Source organism: Epargyreus clarus, unplaced genomic scaffold (assembly GCF_041222505.1).
Source record: "Epargyreus clarus isolate Ecla_fem2 unplaced genomic scaffold, WU_Ecla_fem_2.2 ptg000004l, whole genome shotgun sequence".
Lineage (NCBI taxonomy): Eukaryota > Metazoa > Arthropoda > Insecta > Lepidoptera > Hesperiidae > Epargyreus > Epargyreus clarus.
The window spans coordinates 1,783,345-1,790,948 of record NW_027332212.1 but is presented as its reverse complement, the minus strand read 5'-3'; positions in this window follow the sequence as shown (position 1 = coordinate 1,790,948).

The window sequence follows — 7,604 nt, the reverse complement described above, 5'->3', positions numbered from 1 at the left end:
TTTTCAATGACTGTTCGGGCAAATGGTGTGTTCCATTCTTGCCGATAGTTAAAAAGAATTTAATATGACAGAAGAACTTTGACAGCTCTGAGATAAAGTTGCAAAAACTGCATCGAAATTTTAAATAGGCAACTGCTCGATCTATTTGTGAACAGTACCCTTAGTATGAGTTTTTCCGTTTTTACACAAATTACTGTTTTTCTTTTTGTTTGCGTATATCCCATACATTTCCAATCAGGTCTGATACAGTCCGCTAAGGGCGCTGATTGTAAATGTATGGGCAAATACGTAAACAAATACCAAAACAGTCATTTTTGTAAGAACGTAAAACTAAGGGGACTAGTTACAAAAAAATATGTGTAAACAAAATACGTTTGAAAGGTGATAGAGTATTGGTAAGAAGGGAAGGATTCCACAGCTTTACCTATTTCTAGCATGAAGTAGTCCTGTTTCGGTGGAAAGATGTCGATGCCAGCTAACTTATATGATTTTTATTTATAATTTATAATATAAGAGTAGCAGACGAGCATGCAGTCCACCTGATGGTAAGTGGCTACTGCCGCCCATGGACATCTGTAATCAACCTCAGATAGGATTAGATATTCCTACCCGAGGTCGGCCACAGATGCGCCGCTACCCCTGAGGACTAAGCTGGAACGCCTCGGAAAAGTCTGTCTCCCTTACCACACCCTTCAAACCGGAACAAAGCAGCGCCTAACACTGCTGTTATTAGGTAGAAATAGGTGTGGCGGTGGTGCTGCCGGAGTTGAACCACAAAGGGTTCTACCACCTTCATTATATGAGCAGAATATCTTAGTCCTCACGAGTAGCAATTGACAATGCATTTGTAATTGACTTCACGTAGAAACGTTGTTCTATTAGAAGTAGGCTACAGATGTCCATTGCCGGTAGTGAATACAGTCACCCTAACCACACCCTTCAAACCAAAAGCGCTTAACACTGCTGTTAAATGGTTCAAATAATGAGACGTACATTATCTTCCAGTCAAATAGTCGAGTAAAAATAAAAAAGCACCCCTTCGCACGGTTGCCAAAATATTTTTAATCTGCAAAACCTTAAGCCTGACCATTTTGACGCATTATCAAAATGCCGCATGGAAGATATATCATCACTACCAATTTAATATGTCACAGTACACTACCCAAGTCTCAGTCCCTTGGGTGGGTCCCTTTTTCACCTATGTCAAAAAGTGTCGCTTTCAGGAAGATAAGGCATAAATAAGTTGGTAAACGTTTGGTAAAAGCTAAGATCGTGTTTTATTCAATTATGGAGCCTTTGTTGTTGTATTATTTTATAGGGTGTATGTAAATTGTATTAGGCAGTCGTGACACTTATGTAATACTAAGCTTATTTATCATAATCACCGAGTACGGACAATTTGTACGAGCAAAATATTGCAAACGAATTATTTAATTTAATTGTAACAAATATTATTAACGACACATAACCATTACTTTTTACACTGTGGACATTCCATATGTTATATGTATGTATTCCGCAGAACAAAACCATGGAATCACGTAGAAATAAAAAAAAAAACCACGTGATTTCATACGACTGATTTAGTAATTCGTTATTCGCTTTTTGAATCGACGTATACGAAAATAAGAAAAATAGTTCAAATACCTTACCTTATTACAGTATAATAGCCTAATTGGGCCTGTTTACGAAGACTCGCCAACCCATAACCAGGGATGCGACAATATATCGAAATTTCCAAATCATGGATATTATTAAGGCCAAAATATCAATATTTAAATCGATGTAGAGACTATTGCCGATACGATAAATACATGGGGTTGAAAAAATAAGCGTATCGATATCGAATATTTTATATATCTAGTATCAGCTCTCGGTGGGCGACAAAAGGTCGTCAAAATTAATAAATAATCTTTTAATATTGTCGGTGAAATAGGATAAGGACGTCTTACATGAATATTTTTTGGATTATCAATAATAACGCGTAAAATTTGGATATCATCGATCTTCGTTATTTTCTAGCCTTATGATAAACATCGATATTTTGGAAAATGTCCATCCCTACCCGTGACGTGAAGCAAAAACGCGCGCCGCTCGTTAAGCGGTTCGCTCCGCCGTAAGAATCTCTTCAAAGACCGAATTTGGTCGTCAAAACGTATCCTTTCCTAATTATCGTCGAGTTGAGTGTTAGTGATCGGCAAACGACTAATGATTCGTCGCGGAGTTGATCGATTGTTCGACGAAAGAACGGGTCGTGTACACCTTTACGAGATGTTTTGTGGCGAACATTAATTAGAAGTAACTATTGTCGCTTATTCGACAAAGTCTATTTCCATACATAGGAAATATCATCCATAAATTGTATTTCCACAGTCCGTTTCTATCTGTAGAATCTCTACTTAACACATTCGTAAAGTATTTTACATCATGATAAAAAAGGACAAAGTTATTATTTTATATGTTTATTGTGTACGCACTCGTACGTTGGGTAAGGTGGACTGGCACGTATCATGGCGTTCTAACTTAGTTTGTAGAGAGCGAAACTTTACAATGTAAATGAAATCAGATGAGGCTGAGAACTACTATAATTTGGTTGTATAATTTCATTAGAGACAAAATTAATTAAATGCCAGATGGACTAACTACTAATAACGCTACTAAGAACGATTTAACCCATACTAAAATACTTTAGAATTCCCGGTATGGTGTTATATACCGACACGAATACAAACACCCAGACCTAGAACCGAAATCCAACGTCATTATTTAGAGGTCTGGCTGAACAGTGTCAAACCCGTTTCCTTGTTGTAACCATTATTTAAAAAATACGGATCATGTTTTTCTCCGTCAAAAGTGTCATACGATTTTTACGACTTGCTTCGATTACGTCTACAGCGGCCTTAACGGGTTGGATAGTTACAAGTTACAACGTATTGACAAGGCGGACAGCAGATGGATGGCCGAGGCACGTGTCGGTACAAAGTACGACGGGTGTTTGTGTCGGCCTAAACATATACGTTTTTGTTCTAGTGTAGATTTTTTGTTATAATTTATTATACGCTCTAAGACGTGTGTTTTTGCCCTAAATGTCTAGTTACGCGGGCTTCAATTTGTAACTTCTAAAAAAATGCAACTAGGATTAGGTTTTTTTTTAAGCTGAACAAAATCATAAAAAAGCATTTAAAGAATTATGCATGTATTAAAAATCTATCTCAAATATTACACATAGGCATAATATTTATTTTTTCTGTTTTACTCTCATTAAATCCAAAATGTTTTTGAAGTTATTGAAGTTTCTAAAAAGGAGTAGAGAACTAAACCGTCACATAAAAATGACAGTTTCAATAAACTTTAATGGCAATTCCAAAGCTTTAAGCCTGATTAAATAAATTTAATCCTATTTAAGTTACATTTTATATCACAGCACTCAACGAAGATATAAATTAACAAAAATATTATAGAAAATAACAATTTATCGTTAAAGGCTGTTATTATTTTTCAACACAAGAAACATTTACCAAAATACTATAAATTTAACAAATAAGAAACATTTTCGGGTTTATAACCCGCTCAAAATATATATCACTTCCATTATTCTAAAAATTTTTAAAGTTTAAATTAAACACGAGTCATCGCGCTAAACTATTCGAATACCGAAATGAAACACAACGAGTCAACATTGTTTGCTAAACGACCAGCAAATAGATAAAACGCTCGCTCGAATTCATTCCTAGAATAGCGATTTTATAGTTACAGCTTGTGGCGGAGCGTACATAGTAAATGTTGACTTGCATGTAATAGATTTGTCTCAGCTAACACTAAGCAATAAATTTTACAATTGAATCACGGAAAACATTTTATTAACTTGTTTTATTAAGTAAGCAGTTAATATTATGTACGTATCTGCAATAATTCACAATACCAAAATCCTGTTTTCCACTTGCGGTTTTTGTCTTATTATTGTACTACATGGATTACGTAAAAATCCAATACAAAGTATGATAAGAAGTTTTAGCACAAATAAGAGTATATATTGAATCGTTTAACCGTTACACTTTTTATAAATATAAACAATAACATGGTGAAGAAAAAATATGTTAATAAAATACAAACATTTTCTTAAATTCATGCCAAAAAAGCAACTGGAAACATTTATAAAGTTTAGATAAAATACTACACGAGTCATCGCGTTAAACTATTCTATTCGAGTTGCTAAATAAAACAGAACGAGTCAAAACTGTTAGCTAAACGACCGGTCAAATTCATTCCTGATAGATAAATAGATAACACGCTCGCTCGTCCATTCTTGAATTAGCGATTTTATAGTTACGGCTTGTGGCGGAGCGTACATTGTTAATGTAGACTTGCATGTAATAGATTTGTCTCAGCTAACACTATGCAATACATTTTATAATTGAATCATGGAATACATTTTATTAACTTGTTTTATTAAGTAAGCAGTTAACATTATTTACAACATAAATTTAGTACAAATAAAAGTATATAATGAATTGTTTAGTCGATTTACTTCTCATAAATTACGAACAATAACATAGAGAAAAAAATATCTTAATTAATAACAAACATTTTCAATGTAAGCCACTAAAAATTCTACTCGGAACATTATAAAGCTTAGATTAAATACTATACGAGTCAACGCGTTGAACTGTTCCAATAGTAAAATAAAACAGAACGAGTCAACATTGTTAGCTAAACGACCGCTCAAATTCATTCCTGATAGATAAATAGATAACACGCTCGCTCGTTCTTTCCTGAAATAGCGATTTTGCAGTAACGGCTTGTGGCGGAGCGTACATTGTTAATGCAGATTTGCATGACGGGTAATAGACTTGTCTCACTATGCAGTAAATTTTACAACTGAATCATTGATGACGTTTTAATAACTTGCTGTATAAATGTTCTAACTTATTATTTCTGTCTTGATTTATTTCTTGACGGGTTTATTTCCAAAATGCAATAAAATACAATTTATGTATGATATCGTAATCGTTGCTCTACTATCTAAAAGCAACTAAGTAATGATGAAATACGTTAGCATTAAATGATCTACAAATCGGAAAAGTACTACAATTGTGGACACATGACACTTAAAATTAAAAAAAAATAGATAACGGATACACGGATTTAATTGTTCTAAAGACTTATAAGTACAAAAACTTAAACAGAGAATACAAATTCCACTTCAATATTCAACAAGCTGATCGGGATTAAACACGGGACCATCGTGTCAGATCAGCATTGTGCTGGTCTGCCATTCAGGTCAAAAAGTCATTCGGAATCCACTGAAGTGAGCTATTTAATCCCAACTCTATACATTTAAACTTTTTGCAGTTAAGATCCAAAGTGCGCTCTACGCATTAAAATATCTCTATAGAATATTTTTATTTATTACTTGTGCAGTAAGCTCTCGCCAATTTGTTATTAAAAAATAAAGATTAAATTTGTTAGCCTCTAGCACCGTATTAGGAAGACGTTTTTAAAATATTCACATTATACATAGGTAGGTACTTGTATAGCTAAGCAACACCGGCGTCATCAAAATCCCACATAACCCGGCGTCGCTCCCACGTATTCGGGTGCCTTTTGAAGGCTTCTCCCTCGAAAACAAAAAAGGTACCTGTATAGCTACTATCACACTTAAAATATTAAGAATAATAAACAGAAGAATTGGAGGTACGAACCCTCCGTGTACGAGATCGACTCACAGTTAACCAATTTTTATTTAGTAGATTGATAGGTGATTGCATCTTATGTGGTAACCTAAACCTAACCACGAGCTGTTCCAACGCTTGCTATGAAACTGATTTACATCCAATCTGATACGATCACATCCTATCTGATAACGTTTGTATATGTCAACAGTCAAAATAAGACAGTTTATAAGCAATTTGGCAAACAGACCAACAAACTTAATTCCGACCATTTATCACCATTGCCACTTTACCCATGACTCCTCAATAATATAAAATACTATATTCGTCTACCTTGCGGTGGAAAAGAAAATTCCACGCTCTATAATCCACTAGTAACTTAGTTCAACTGCAACTCCTTAACCATTTAAACTTGCGCACTAGAGCTCAAGTGCGCTCCATACGTACAAAGAAACACCTCGCCCAACTGCCCCGCAGTTCATTCGACACAAGTAGCTTTTTATTCGAAACTTGTGAAGTGGAGCACCGCACTCGCATAGAAATTCGCTACTTCCGCTTATAAGGCTGCTTTCAAAACGAAACAGTTTTAAGGATGTTTGAAAATTTCAAACTTTAAGTTTAACAAGACCAATTTATATATAAAGACTGTTTTAGAAAGAGTTCTTTCGTGTTCTTTTACAAAATCCTTTTATTTAAAAGCCATATCATAAAAGTAATTGGTTCACCTTCTTAAAGCGTTTGCCATATTGGATTTAGTGTGACGTCACTAAACTAATCTTCATTTGTTATCCAAACGTGTATGCAAAACTTTAACTCAACGGATGGGGTTAGCTTAAATAAAGTTACGAGATTTAATCCTCATTTACTGACCAACGAAATAGTAAGATACGATAAATAAAATCTTGTATAACAGTATTTTGTGGAACCCCCAAAAAGTATTGTGTCTGGGCTGAGATTATCTCTTAATTTCTTATCATTATTATTGTTTTTTTTTTCTTATCATTAGTAGCCGCCGGATAACGTAAGGGTTTGCTAATATTTCCTATGATAATTTATTACTTTACATTATTAATTAAATAACTATAAAACTACTTTGAATTCAGGGTTGCTGTGTTTTTCATATTTGATAATGGACAAAGACTAATAGATATTTTATCTATGTTATACTACGCCCAAGATATAAGGCATCTAAGTATCGGGCTATAAGTATAGCAATTGTTATCCTGAAACCATATGAATACGACCTTAGCTACTTAACCCCCGCTGTTTATATAAGCACAATTTTACTTTTACCTAGTTGCAAAAAGCTAGACTAAAACAGAGAAGCGTTCTTCTATTATCTAGAAAATCCTTATAAAGCGCCGGAAATTCAGAGCAATGAAAAAATGAATATGAAGTGACAAGATACTGTGCGCTGTTTCCGTTGTATGTGATTGTAAGAGAAATAAAGCCGTAAAGAGAATGTACAAATGCCTTTAGGCAGGTAACACATGAGCGACAAGGTAATATACAACCAAGAGTATGTAACATTTCACCGTAGCTTTATTTTTAGTATCGATCGAAATTGAATCGTTAGCAAACGCGCAATCCACGATGGTAAGTGGCTACTGCCAAACCAAGTGTAATCAGCCCCAAATGAGATTACATTCTTACCTAATGTTGGCCATAAATGAGTTGCTGTCGCTGAAGACTAAATTGGAACGCTTCAGATTAGTATATCTTCCTTATCACGTCCTTCAAAGCGGAACTCAGTAGCGCTTAACACTGAGGTTATTATGCAGAAATAGGTGTGACGGTGGTGCTATCGGAGTCAAATCACAAAGGATTCTACCTTCAAACTGTACTGAAACAGCTTGGTAATATATGCCTCATGCATTTTTTTACGGAATATCAACAATACGACTATAAGCCGCTAACGCATGACGCATGCCG